Here is a 15,588-nt window from a genome sequence, read left to right as displayed (position 1 = left end):
GTGAGTAGAAGAAAAGAAGAAGAGAAAATCTGAACTCAGAGAGAGAGGGTTCGGATTTTTGGTGAGTGAGGGAGGGATGTTAGTAGATGAATAAATAAATAGAATGAGATGAGAGAGAAAGAGAATTTTCGAAAATTAAAAGAAGAAATAAATTAAAATTGAATTTTGAGACAATTAGTTAATTAAAAAGAATTTTTGAAAAAGAGGGAGATATTTTCGAAAATTAGAGAGAGAGAGTTAGTTAGGTAGTTTTGAAAAAGATAAGAAACAAACAAAAAGTTAGTTAGTTAGTTGAAACAAATTTGAAAATCAATTTTGAAAAGATAAAAAGTTAGAAAAGATATTTTAAAATCAAATTTTTGAAAAAGATATGATTTTGAAAAAGATAAGATAAAAAGATATTTTTGAAAAGATATGATTGAAATTAGTTTTGAGAAAGATTTGATTTTTAAAATCACCATTAATAACTTGATTCACAAGAAATCACAAGATATGATTCTAGAACTTAAAGTTTGAATTTTTCTTAACAAGCAAGTAACAAGCTTGAAATTTTTGAATCAAAACATTAATTGATGATGTTATTTTCGAAAATTATGTGATAAAGATAAGAAAAAGATTTTTAAAAAATATTTTTAAAATTTTTGAAAATAAATAAATAAAAAAATGAAAAAGATTTGATTTTTAAAAAAGATTTTGAAAAATATAAGATTTTTAAATTGAAAATTTGATTTGACTCATAAGAAACAATTGAATTTTAAAAATTTTTGAAAAAAATCAAATCTAATTTTCGAAATTTTGAGAGAGAAAAAAGGGAAGATATTTTTTTCATTTTTGAAATTTTAATGATGAGAGAGAAAAACATGAAAATGATGCAATGCATGAAAATTTTGGATCAAAATATGTGATGAATGCAAGAACACTATGAATGTCAAGATGAACACCAAGAACACTTTGAATGTCAGGATGAACACCAAGAACATATTTTTGAAAAAATTTTGATGCAAAGAAAACATGCAAGACACCAAACTTAGAAATCTTTAATGCTTAGACACTAAGAATTCAAGAATGCATATGAAAAACAAGAAAAGACACAAAACAAGAAAACATCAAGATCAAACAAGAAGATTCACCAAGAACAACTTGAAGATCATGAAGAACACTATGAATGCATGATTTTTTCGAAAAATGCAAAATGAATATGCAATTGACACCAAACTTACAATTTGACTCAAGACTCAAACAAGAAACATGAAATATTTTTTTTATTTTTATGATTTTCTAATTTTTTTGTATTTTTTCGAAAATTATTTGTGAAAAAGAAAAATAAGGATTCCAAAATTTTTAATATGAATTCCAGGAATCTTGCATTCTTAGTCTAAAGCTCCAATCTGAGGGTTAGACATGGCTTAATAGCCAGTCAAGCTTTAGCATGTAAATCAGGTGGATCAGAAACAGCAGCAGGTGGATTAGCAACAACTAGCTTGCTCTTAATAATATTGGGTTGGGAGTCCCAGTCCAAATGAATTTAGACATGGCTTTACAGCCAGTCAGGCTTCAACATGCTCTATGAAACACTAGAATTCATTCTTAAAAAATTTTAGAATAATTTTCGAAAACAGATGAGAAATTTTTGAAAGATTTTCGAAATTTTTCTTTTGAAAAGATAATAAGAAGAAAATTACCTAATCTGAGCAACAAGATGAACCGTCAGTTGTCCAAACTCGAACAATCCCCGGCAATGGCGCCAAAAACTTGGTATGCGAAATTGCTACTCAGATTAGGTTGTAAAATTATTTGTTCGTTCTTTCCCTGGCAATGGCACCAAAAACGGATGCACAGAACCATGGTCCAAACATAACTTCACAACTTCGCACAACTAACCAGCAAGTGCACTAGGTCGTCCAAGTAATAAAACCTTACGTGAGTAAGGGTCGATCCCACGGAGATTGTCGGTATGAAGCAAGCTATGGTCACCTTGTAAATCTCAGTCAGGCGGATATCAAATGGTTATGGAGTTTTCGAATAATAATAAATAAATAGAAAATAAGGATAGAAGTACTTATGTAATTCATTGGTGAGAATTTCAGATAAGCGTATAGAGATGCTTTCGTTCTTCTGAACCTCTGCTTTCCTGCTGTCTTCATCCAATCAGTCCTACTCCTTTCCATGGCTGGCTTTATGTAAGGACATCACCATTGTCAATGGCTACTTTTCATCCTCTCTGTGAAAATGGTCCGATGCGCTGTCACTGCATGGCTAATCATCTGGAGGCATTACCGTGGCCAATGGCTGCATCCCATCCTCTTGTGAAAATGGTCCAAATGCTCTGTCACAGCACGGCTAATCATCTGAGGTTCTCGATCATACTGGAATAGGATTCACCCTCCTTTTTCGTTTGTCACTACGCCCGGCACTCGCGAGTTTGAAGTTCGTCATAGTCATTCAATCCCAGAGTCCTACTCGGAATACCACAGACAAGGTTTAGACTTTACGGACTCTCATGAATGCTGCCATCAATCTAGCTTATACCACGAAGATTCTGACTAAGAGATCCAAGAGATACTCCTTCAATCTAAGGTGGAACGGAAGTGGTTGTCAGGCACGCGTTCGTGGGGGAATGATGATGACTGTCACGTTTATCACATTCATATTGAAGTGCGAATAAATATCTTAGAAGCGGAATAAGTTGAATTGAATAGAGAAACAGTAGTACTTTGCATTAATTCATGAGGAACAGCAGAGCTCCACACCTTAATCTATGGAGTGTAGAAACTCTACCGTTGAAAAATACATAAGTGAAAGGTTCAGGCATGGCCGAATGGCCAGCCCCCAAAACGTGATCACAGGATCAAAAATACAATCCAGGATCTTTCAAAAGATCCTAATACAATAGTAAAAAGTCCTATTTATACTAAACTAGTTACTAGGGTTTACAGAAGTAAGTAATTGATGCATAAATCCACTTCCGGGGCCCACTTGGTGTGTGCTTGGGCTGAGCTTGAATGTTACACGTGCAGAGGCTCTTTCTGGAGTTGAACGCCAGGTTGTAACGTGTTTCTGGCGTTCAACTCTGGTTCGTGACGTGTTTCTGGCGTTTAACTCTAGACAGCAGCGTAGAATTGGCGTTCAACTCCCTTTTACGTCGTCTAAAATTGCCCAAAGTATGGACTATTATATATTGCTAGAAAGCCCTGAATGCTACTTTCCAACGCAATTGGAAGCGCGCCATTTTAAGTTCTGTAGCTCCAGAAAATCCACTTTGAGTGCAGGGAGGTCAGAATCCAACAGCATCAGCAGTCCTTCTTCAACCTTTGAATCTGATTTTTGCTCAAGTCCCTCAATTTCAGCCAGAAAATACCTGAAATCACAGAAAAACACACAAACTCATAGTAAAGTCCAGAAATGTGAATTTAGCATAAAAACTAATAAAAACATCTCTAAAAGTAACTAGATTCTACTAAAAACTATGCCAAAAAGCGTATAAATTATCCGCTCATCAAGTTGCCTCTAGTTTGGTGCTTGTAATTACACAGAAACTAGCATTAGTGGCATCTCCATCTTATGCAGTTAACTTAAACCATGATAATGATGATGCTTGTGACATTGGTGATAATCGTTCCTTTGGTAAGCTTCCGATTGTAATGGCTGCTTCTCCTAGGATGATACCAGCTTCTGTGGAGGATGGAGAACTAGATCCTATGGAAGATGCAATGCAAGATGATGAGGATATAGAGCCCACCATGATAAGCGAGGATATCGATGAGGATTTAGGGAGCATTTCAGTTAGACAAAGTGGCCCCTCAAGTTCTGTAGTGCAGCAATATTCGCCTAACTTTCGACTTTAAACTTAGAGGTCATGATGCAGTAAGGTTTTTCGAACATAGAATCTGAATTTGGAGGGAATATATTCTCATGATATTTTGGCTCTAACTGAGTTCCAAGATAGATAACAATTTCAGTGTAATAAAGAGGAAGTTTTCCTTAGTGTCAAAGAGTCATAGCATTTGTCGTAGGGTTGAGTATAGAGTGTTGGAGTCAGATCACATGAAGTTCTTTGGAAAGTATAAGGATTTTAGAAAAGGTTGCAATATAATTGGTTGATTCAGATCACTCTTTGACAGCGAAAGGGCACTTTAGAGGTAAAAAAGTATAATGGACTTCATACATGTCTAGCTATAGAGATTTCTAGTGATATGGTCATCCAGAAGCATACCCTGCTGCCTCTTAATGCTAGTAATACATAGGTCAGGTCAGCTACATAATAGTAAAAAAGATTATTAAGAATCTATACAAAATTAGATAATCAACAAATTTCTTGACTAAATTTTAATAACAAATTTGTAACCTTTTGGAAAAATGAACATTATATAACTTAATTCATAATCATTTAGTAAATTTTTCTTTCCAATCAAGTGATAAAAACCTTATCCTAAAAGTTAAAATCCAATCATGTCATTACATGCAAAATTCAATCTTAGTGTCTCCACCATACCACATATCCTACTCTAACCTTATCTATAGAAACCAAATTTCAAAAACACTATCACTAGCATTCTAAATTTAACTATGATCAACAATTCTAAATCACTACTATCACTAACATTTCTAATTTAAAAACTCTAACTAACAATTTCAAATCACCACCCTAACTAACATTTCTAGTCTAATAATTCTAAGTCACTACAGATCACTGACATTTATAATCTAACATGAAGAAAAGAAATTTGGTATACTGGCCTCCTTATTGATGTTACCAACAATATGGACAACTCCATCTACTCGGTAGAGACGATCCATCTACTCCCCTTTGAACTCTCTTAGGTGTGTTGGGTATGGAGGAGTGACTTTAAATCGTTTGAACTGAAAACAAATATAAGAACGGAAAATTTATTAGCCATTTAATTAGAATAAAATAATAATTTAATTGTCCAAAATAGGTTAAAAAATTTAGAAATATTAATTTGAAAACTTAAAGGTGAGAATTAGATTCAGCAGATTTTTCCGAGTAAAAAAAATGTAATTTTCTGCGGAAAAAGACATGAAAACACGTAACGGTAATTTAGCCGGCAGTACCGGATTAAGTCTGTTTGGTACTACATATGAGAAAATAAAAACTGATAAAATACTTAGAGAAATATTTGGGATAGAAAACCGGTAAGTTATTTTAAAAGTTTTGGCCTGAGAGTGGGCCAAAATGAACCAAAACTCAACCGGCCCAAGTTGGATCCAAGCCCAACATATATATGTCTCATTAAGAGGCAATTCAGCTTCATTTCATACACACAAGGAGAAGGAGCACCTGAGAATTGGAAGGGAAAACACAAACCCTTACCACTATTTATCATCTTCTTCTTTGGATCATAACTTTTTATCCGGAGTTTCGATTGACGTGTTGTTTGCGGCTACGCAAAGCTCTCGTTGACCTCTTCGATTCTAACTGAACAAAGTGGTATGAAATTCAAAACCTATGCTCCAGTTCTCTGTCCTAACATAATTTTGACTTTTGGTTTTAGGAAATTAAGATTTTTCATGATTTTGTTATTTAAGTGTAATCTAGAATTGGGTTGTTATTGGGTTTTGCCCCAGACATCATTGGGCAAGGTAAGGATTCTGTAAACCCTTGTGGTTTGTCAATTTTATGAATCCTAGAATTGATTATGATGAATTATATGATATTAGATTGAAAATTAGTATTTATTGAAGTTGAATTTGGCAATTGGATTGATTGGGATTGAATCTTGGTGGCTGGAATGATGAGTGGATATTTTATACGCTTTTTGGCATTGTTTTCATATAGTTTTTGTTATGTTTTGTTTAAGTTTTATTAAGTTTTCGTAGGTTTTAGTGCAAAATTCACATTTTTGGATTTTACTATGAGTTTGTGTGTTTCATGGTGATTTCAGGTATTTTTTTAACTGAAATTGAGGAGCTTGAGCAGAAGTCTGATTCAGAAGCAGAGAAAGGGCTGCAGATGCTGTTAGGATCTGACCTCCATACACTTGAAGGAGCTTTTCTAGAGCTACAGAAGTTCAAATGGCACGATCTTAACGGCTTTGGAAAGCTAACATCCAGGACTTTCCATAAATATATGATAGTTTATGCTTTGTTTCGGAAATAAAGGCCCAAAACTGGCATTCAACGCCAGCCACCAGCCCCATTCCTGGTGTCCAGCGCCCACAAGGGAGCAACTGGAGTTCAACGCTCAAAAGGGGGTCCCTAGCCAGCGTTCAACATCCCTAAGGGACATTAGGACGTGGGACACACTTAAGCTCAGCTCAAACACTTACCAAATGGGCCCCGGAAGTGGATTTTTGTACTATCAACTTAGTTTATCTTATTTCTGTAATCCTTAGTCATTAGATTAGTATATATAGGAGAAGATCACCCATGTTTAGGATCTTCTTCCTCCCCCATTATTTTTGAACACTATAATGTACAGTATGAGTCACTCACCTCCTAAGGTTAAGATTAGGAGCTCTGATGAGTTTCATGAATCAATAATATTACTGTTTTCATTCAATATGTCTGATTCTATTCTCTTATGCAACCTCATTCTTCATCTTATGAATTGAGGGTGACCCGTGACAATCACCCTTGTGCTACATGGGTTCTGTGCAATTCCTGACCCGGATAGTGTTGAACTAAAGCTAGAGATTGCATTACGGATTCCTATAGAGCATCTGAGCAACTTTGGATATGTGACATATAATCCTGTTGACTATGGGTACGTGAAGTTTCTATTGCGTTAAGGCTAGAGTCAGAGAAGTAGCACTTTTTGATCCGGAAGATGTGCCTTGTCTGTGGAACCTTGAGTAGAATCGTAAAGGGAAGTGGACTGCTTAGAGCTTCATCTTCTGCTACAGTGAGAAACCTAGAGGTGGCTTGATGAGAGGACATGAGTCATTGATGAGCGGATATTTTATACGCTTTTTGCCATTATTTTCATATAGTTTTTGGTATATTTTGTTTAAGTTTTATTAAGTTTTCATAGGTTTTAGTGCAAAATTCACATATTTGGATTCTACTTTGAGTTTGTGTGTTTTTATGCAATTTCAGATATTTTCTGACTGAAATTGAGGAGCAGGGGCAAAAGTTTGATTCAGAGACAGAGAAAGTGCTGCAGATGCTGTCCAGATCTGACCTCCTTGCACTCAAAAGAGCTTTTCTGGAGCTACAGAAGTCCAAATGGAGCGTTCTGAATGGCTATGGAAATCTAACATCCAGAGCTTTCCAGCAATATATAATAGTCCATACTTTGTGTCATAATTGAAGGCCCAAAAAACTGGCGTTCAACGCCAGCCTCCTGCCCTATTCTGGCGTCCAACGCCCAAAGGAGAAGAGACCAGCGTCCAATGCCCAAGAAGGATCCCCTAGCCAGAGTTCAATGCCCTAGAGGCCTCCTAGCATGTGGATATCAATCAAGCTCAGCCCAAACACTCACCAAGTGGTCCCCAGAAGTAGATTTTCGTACTAAAAGACTATTTTACCCTTCTTATGTAATCCTTAGTCATTAGTTTAGTATTTATTTGAGAAATTTTACAATCTTAGGGACCTTTTGATGCTTTACACGTTTATCATTGTATTTTCTATCAGTATGAGTTTCTAAACCTCCTAGGTTGAGCGGAGGAGCTCTGCTGAGTTTTATAGATTAATAAAGTACCACTGTTCTATCTCAATACGTGTTTGATTCTCTATTCTAAGATGTATATTCGTTCTTTATCATTATGAATGCATTAAACTGGTACAAGGTTATCTCATTCTTCATGGGTTCAAAGTGAGTCTTTCACCAGACAATGATGAACCACTAGCTTGATTATACATTCTCTAAGACGGCTAATCCACGACTTCGTTAGGCACTTCTCGAGACACCAGTTCAACCAAGGTACGGGGAGATTAAAGTCTTTGTGGTAAAGGCTAGAACCAAAGGTGCAACATTCTCTAATCCGGAAGATTCGACCTTGTCTGTGGCGTTTTGAGTATGATCACTTAAGAGAATGGACTGCAGGAACTTCACCCTCAATCAGATCTGGAGGAGCATTGGCGATCTCTTAAGAAAGGCGTTGATCACATACAGCCTACCATAGAAGAAATCATTCACAGTTGGAATAGACAGTAAGACCGGAGTAATCTAGAAGAACAAAGCACCTCCAAGCCTTAACCATCTCCATATCATTGCATTCACCATCAACTGAGTAACGTTTTCTATATTTTACTTTTATGCGTTTTAAACAAACAATCAACTTTTCTATCTGCCTGACTAAGATCTACAAGATAACCATAGCTTGCTTCAAATCACAATCCTCATGGGATCGACCTTAACTCACTCAGGTATTACTTGGACGACCCAGTACACTTGCTGGTTCAGTTGTGCAAAGTGTAATTCCGCGCACCAGTCATCTCAACGTGGTGGATTGCTGTAGTAGAGGAGGTTAACTTGATGAGAGGACATGAGTTAATCACTTACGGTGCCATTGAAGGAATCGAAAGGTTATTAAAGAAGATAGTAAGAAAAGTTAATCTAGAAAGACAAAGCATCTCCGAAATCTCAACCATTCTATAACATTGAATTCCTATCTATCCAGTAACATTTATTTATTTATTTTGTTTTATATGATTTTTGTGACAAACTATAATTTTCTATCCGCCTAACTAAGATCTGCAAGGTGTCCACTGCTTGCTCAAAACAACAATCCTCATGGGATCGACCCTGACTCACCTCAAGTATTACTTGGACGACCCGGTATACTGGCCGGTCTATCCGTGCGAATTCTGTAGAGCCAGTTTTGTGCACCAAGTTTTTGGCGCCATTGCCGAGGATTGTTCGGATTTGACAAACAAATGGATTATCTTGTTTCTTAGATTAGGTACCTTTTAAATTTGTTTGAGTCTTTTATTTTCTTTTTTTTTCAAAAAAAATAAAAAAAATAAAAAAATCTTTGTTTTCTTTATTGATCTTTATCTTTTGTTTGAGTCGTTGTTCTTATTCTTGTTCTTGTTAAAGTTTCCAATTTTTTTGCTTTCTTTCCAAAAATTTTCAAAAATAGTATCTTTTGTTTGAGTCTTGTGTCAATCTTTAAGTTGGGTGTCTTTTTGAGTCATCTTGAATCTTTAAGTTTCTTTTCTTTTCTTTTCGAAAATTAGAGTCTTTGATTTCAAAATTTTTAAGTTTAGTGTCTTTGAGTATTTTCCTTTAAAATTTTTGAAATTAGTGTCTTTGATTTTCAAAGTTTCTAAGTTTGGTGTCTTTTTGTTGTTCTTTATTTGCTTTAAATTTTCAAAAATCATCTTAGTGTTCTTTCTTGGTATTCAAGTTGTTCTTGTTTCTTTTCTTGTTTTGATCTTAAAATTTTTAAGTTTGGTGTCTTTTGGTGTTCTTCTTTTTAAATTTTTGAAAACTTAGTGTTTTAGATCTAAAAATTTTAAGTTTGGTGTCTTTTGGTTGTTTTTCTCTTTCCTTATTAATTCAAAAAATAAAAAAATATATTTTCTATCTTTATTTCAAAATTATTTTCGAAAATTTCAAACACAATTTCAAATTTTAATTTCAAAATCATTATCTTATGTTATCTTAATTTCAAAAATCAAATTTCAAATCTTATCTTTTTATATCTTATCATATCTTTCTTTTAATTTGATTCTATCTCATCTTATCTTTCTTTTAAAGTTTAAAATTCAAAACTTTTTTTTCAAATCTTTATCTTATCTTTTGTTATCTTTCATTTAATTTCAAATCGTTATCTTATTTTATCTTAATTTTAAATTTCAAATCTGTTCAAAAATCAAATCTTTTTCAAATCTTGATCTTATCTTGTTTTAAATTCAGATTTTAAAATTCAATTTTCATAATCTTATCTTATCTTGATTCAATTTCAATTTTCAAATTTCAAAATCAAATCTTTTTCAATTTTTCTATCTTATCTTGTTTTCAAATCTTTCTTAATCAACAACAGACCACCATTCCCATCTTCTCAAGAACATATGGAGACTCCTAGGCAGAGCCTTTCTAACTTAGTCACTATAGTCTCCAACCTCTCTAAGACCACTCATAGTTTCATAACTGAAATAAGGTCCTCCATTTGAAATTTGGAGGTACACGTTTGTTAACTGAGCAAGAAAATCCCTGAGACTCCTCCTAACACTCTTCCTAGTAATACTAAAGTGAACCCAAGAGAAGAGTGCAAGGCCATCACAGTGGACATTGAGGCCGAATCTGGAGGAGAGGAACTGGTGTTGAGTGCCAGTAAGGAGGGTGTTCAACGCCCACAAAGGCACCATCACTGGCGTTGAACGCTAGTAAGGAGGACCTTACTGGGCGTTCAACGCCCAAAAAGGCACACTCACTGGCATTGAACACCAGTCAAGGGACACAAGCTGCGCATTCAACGCCCACTCAAGGCTTCCCTATTGAAGATCTGAAGGCAACTAAGGCTCATGAGGATACTATGGAAGTTCCCATGAATGCCTTGTTGCAAATCATGGATTGTGAGGATCACTCCTCCTCTGATGAGGAAGAAGAAACAAGGGAAGAGCAAGTTGCTTGTTACCTAGGAGTCCTCATGAATCTCAATGCCATGTTGTTTGGCACAGAGCCATTGGAGGAAGAACCTTCAGTGCTCACCAAGGAATTTAATGCCTTGGTTCAGCAGAAACTACCTCAAAAGCTGTCGAATCCCGGACGCTTCCTGATTTCCTGGACCATAGACACCATTACCTTTGAAAAGGCTCTGTGTGACCTAGAGTCAAGCATAAACCTTATGCCACTCTCTGTAATGGAGAAGTTGGGAATCTTTGAGGTATAAGCTGTAAGAATCTCACTAGAGATGGCAGACAAGTCCATGAAAAAGGCTTATGGACTGGTAGAGGATGTCTTAGTAAAGGTTGAAGACCTTTACATCCCTGCTGACTTCATAATCCTGGATACTTGGGAGGAAGAGGATGAATCCATCATCCTTGGAAGACCCTTCCTAGCCACTGCCAATGCCATCATTGATGTGGCAAAGGGAGAGCTAATTCTACAGTTATGGGAAGACCACATCTTGTTCAAGATGCCTAACCCTAACTCTCCCCGTGGCAAAAGAGAAACAGTTGTGCAACACCTAGTGTTCCAATCTTCTCTCTCAGTGCAAAGTTATACAGAGCTCCCAGACACCAATTCTAAGTTTGGTATTGGGCAGCCATTATCAAGCACTGAGAACAAAGGTACTAAGAAGAAAGTACCTAAAGGATGGAGGGATAAGAAAATCCCCACTAAAGGCCTCTCACTTGGCATGAGAGTTATCTTCACTGACAATCCTGTTATTTCACACACTGTAAACAGGATCATGTCTCTAGAATATGTGGAACTTATCCATGAGAGCACAGGCAAGAAATTTACTGTAAGGGGCAAAATTCTGAGCCCCTATCCATCTCCGTAAGGAGCTAATTATCAAGCTAGTGACGCTAAAGAAGTGCTTATTGGGAGGTAACCCATCAATTATTAATGTTTTCTTATTTTTCTTTAAGTTTATTTAAGTTATATTAGTTTAATTTTCATGTTTTCTTTGAGTTTATGATCATGTGCAGTAGTTAAAATAAAAATAGAAATAGTTAGAGCTAGAAATAGAACACCTTGGAGAAGAGACCTTGCTGGCATTGAACGCCAGCCAGGGAGGCCAGAGTGGGCGTTCAATGCCCATGAGAAGCAGCATTGTTGGCGTTGAATGCCAGCCAGGGAGCATATTGTTGGTGTTGAACGCCAGTGATGGGGCAGAGACCCGCCGTTAAACACCAGGCAGGAACACCCCAATGGGCGTTTAGCGCCCACATAGAGGTACATAGCTGGTGTTGAACGCTAGCCAGGAGCAGCATCTGAGCGTTCAATGCCCACAAGGGGGCAGGGAACTCGAATTCTCTATCCCCTCAGGATCAGTGGGTCCCACAGAATCTCCACCTACCCCACCTTCTTTTCTCTCATTTTCACTCTTCCCCATACATTCTTACCTATAAACCCTAACCCAATTACATCTATATCACTTTCCAAAACCATCATAACTCCCACCAACCCCCACCCACTTCAAATTCAAAAATTTCCCGCCCAATTCCCACCCATTCATTTGAACCCTACCCTATCCCACTCTTATAAATACCCCTTCTTCCTACCCTTCATACACACACACACCATCCATACACTACACCCTTCTTGGCCGAATCCACTATCCCTCTCCATCTCCTCTATTCTCTTTTTCTTCTACTCTTTTCTTCATATTTTTCTCGAGAACAAGAAAAACTTTTAAGTTTGGTGTTGGAAAAGCCTTGCTTTTTTCTTTCCATTCACACTTATGGCACCCAAGGTTGGAGAATTCTCTAGAAAGAGGAAAGGGAAAGCAGTTGATTCCACCTCCGAATCTTGGAAGATGGAGAGATTCATCACCAAAGCTCATCAAGACCACTTCTATGAAGTAGTAGCAAAGAAGATGGTGATTCCTGAAGTCTCTTTTAGGCTAAAAAAGGATGAGTACCCAGAGATCCGAAGAGAAATCCGGAGGAGAGGTTGGAAATTCTTAACCAATCCTATCCCAGAAGTTGGGATTTTGATGGTGCAGGAGTTCTATGCTAATGCAGGGGTTACTATAAACCATGACACTAGTGTGAACCCTCATCCCAAAAATTGGAGCACCATGGTCCGAGGCTGTCTCTTGGATTTCAGCTTAGAGAATGTAAGGTTGGCACTCCATTTGCCAATGATGCAAGAAGACCCACATCCTTACACTAGGAGAGTCAATTTTGACCCAAAGCTGGACCAAGTCCTTTCAGACATTTGTGTGGAAGGAGCTCAGTGGAAAAGGGATGCTCAAGGCAAGCCTATCCAACTGAGAAGGCTTGACCTCAAGCCAGTAGCTAGAGGATGGTTGGAATCAATCCAACGCTCTATCATCCCTACTAGCAATCGATCAGAAGTGACCATTGACAGACACATCATGATTTATTGCATTATGATTGGAAGTGAGGTGGAGGTACACGAGGTAATACCTCAAGAGTGTACAAGAAAGTTGAAAAGCCTTCCCCCTTAGCAAGGTTGGCATTCCCCCACCTTATCTTTCATCTATGCAATTCAGTTGGAATTGTTATAGAAGGAGACATTCCTATTGAGGAGGACAAGCCCATCACCAAGAAGAAGATGGAGTAAATTAGAGAGCCAGCACATGGACCACAGCAAGAGCATATGGAGCTACCTCAACAAGAAATCCCTGAGATGCCTGACGTGGTGAAAATTGGTAGATTAAGAATCATTAAGAAAAACGGCGTTGCAAGTACAGCTCTTAACCAACAAAAATCCACTTGTCAATTTAGAAAAGAGTTGTCACAAAATTAAAATTAGAATACTGGGAGTATGAGTCCCAGGTCGTCTCCCAACGACTTGCAGAAAGATATGCTATTTTATTAATTAGAGGTTTTCCAAAATGGTTTGAGTTTGATAAACAGGAAATTAAATCAGAGAATTTATGTAATTTAAATAAAAATCTTGACCGGGAGAAGATTAATCGGAAGTTCTATCCTTGTTGGAATTTTCTCAAGATTAATTAATAATTAGTAGTTGTTCCACTTAGTTAACCCTCAACGAATGAAGGAAAGTCAAGTTAAAAGCCAACTTCTATTCACAAGTCCTAATTCTCTCCCTTGGGAAGGATTAGAGTTAGTAACTAACAAGCCACCAACAACAAACCAATTACAATTGAACTCTTGAGTATTCCAACTCAAGGTTCTCCTTTTAATCAACTCCCAATCAAGTTGGGGAACTACTCCATTATCATAAATATAGACTTCACAAAATAAAGAGGGGAAATAAAAAGAGACATGATAAACAATAATCAAAGAGATTAATTAAAAAAATAAAAATAGTCTTTGTATTAAATAATTCTAAAAATAATCCAATTGTACTCTGGACAAATTAAGGATATGGAAGAGTAAGTAAAAAGTAGAGAAAACAAACTAGAGAGATGAAGTCTTGCAGAGGTAACAACCCTTCTCGATATCCCAATCCAAAAAGTAATAAAAACAAAATCCTAATAACTATGAATGTGTAGAGAGAAAACCTAGAGGATAAGTAAAATCAGATCTAAAACTAAAAATTATGCAGAATGAATGTCGTCCTTTGTCTCTGCATGTTCCCTGGCTCTAATCTGTGTTTCTGGGCCAAAAAATGGGTTAGAATGCAGCCCAGAATTCACGCTAGCGGCTTCTGTAAATTCTGCAGATCGCGCACGCCACGCGACCGCGTCGTCCATGCATTCGCGTTACTCAGCGTTTTCCGTGCCACGCGTGCGCGTCGTCCACGCATTTGCGTCACTCGTGTAGCTTCCAATCCACGCATTCGCGTCAAGCACGCGAGCGCGTCACTGCAATTTTCTCTATTTCGCGCGGTCGTGTGAGCCATGCGCCCGCGTCACTTCTCGCTGGTCATCTGCTCAATTTCTTGTGTTCCTTCCATCTTTTCAAGCTTCCTCTCTATTCTCTAAGCCATTCCTGCCCTATGAAGCCTGAAACACTTAACACACAGATCACGGCATCGAATGGTATAAAGGAGAATAAAAAAAATTTTCAATTAAAAGATCTTTAGGAAGCAAGTTTTCAATCATAGAACAATTTTAGGAAGGAATTGTGAATACATGCAAATCATATGAATAAGTGGGTGAAAGACTTGATAAAACCTCTCAATTAAACATAATATAAATCATAAAATAATGGTTTATCAAACCTCCCCACACTTAAACATTAGCATGTCCTCATGCTTAGTTGAAGGAGGTAAAAATGAATGAATAGGGGTATGTAAGACTCATGCAATGCAATGCAACCTATATACATGAATGCAATTATATGATTTTGTCTATCTGATTAAAATAAATAAGTTCTCTAAGACAGAACATAGAGCAGATTTCACTAGTTTAAATCATACAGTAAAAGCGAGTAAATTTGTAAGAAGACAGCTTGTGAAAGCAAGGAACATGGAGTTGAGCATTGAACCCTTACTGATGGTGTGTGTGCACTCTAATCTCTCTAGTGTATAGGGTAATCACTCTATCCTTCTCTAATCATGCTTTCTAATTTTTGTTCTTCACCTAACCAATCAACAACATTTAATGTACTAATGCAAACATCACGAGGTCTTTTCAAGGTTGTAATGGGGCTAAGGTAAAGGTAAGGGTATATATGGCTAAGTGAGCTTATAAATTGAATCTTTAATTAACCCAAGCTTTCACCTGATCATATATGTATATTTTATATAACTTTAAATTTCATACCTAGCTACCCAGAATTTCCTTTTCACATTTCATACTCATGCATCAACCTTTATTTTGATTTTATCACATGTGCATTGATTGTTGAACTTTAACTTATCATTGGGGTAATTTTGTCCCCTTATTTACTAAAATATTATAATTTTTTTAACATAAAAATAAACATAGCTTATCAATGCACATAGATTTTCAATTTTCTTTTATAGTTTCACATGAGTAGGTACCCAAATTCCCATTATCTTATCATGACACATTCCTTTATTAACCTTTGTTCCCACAATCTTCCCAAACTCAATTAACACACAATTTCTAT

Source organism: Arachis ipaensis, chromosome B9, assembly GCF_059453495.1.
Source record: "Arachis ipaensis isolate K30076 ecotype BB chromosome B9, ASM5945349v1, whole genome shotgun sequence".
Lineage (NCBI taxonomy): Eukaryota > Viridiplantae > Streptophyta > Magnoliopsida > Fabales > Fabaceae > Arachis > Arachis ipaensis.
This window is presented reverse-complemented; position numbering follows the sequence as displayed.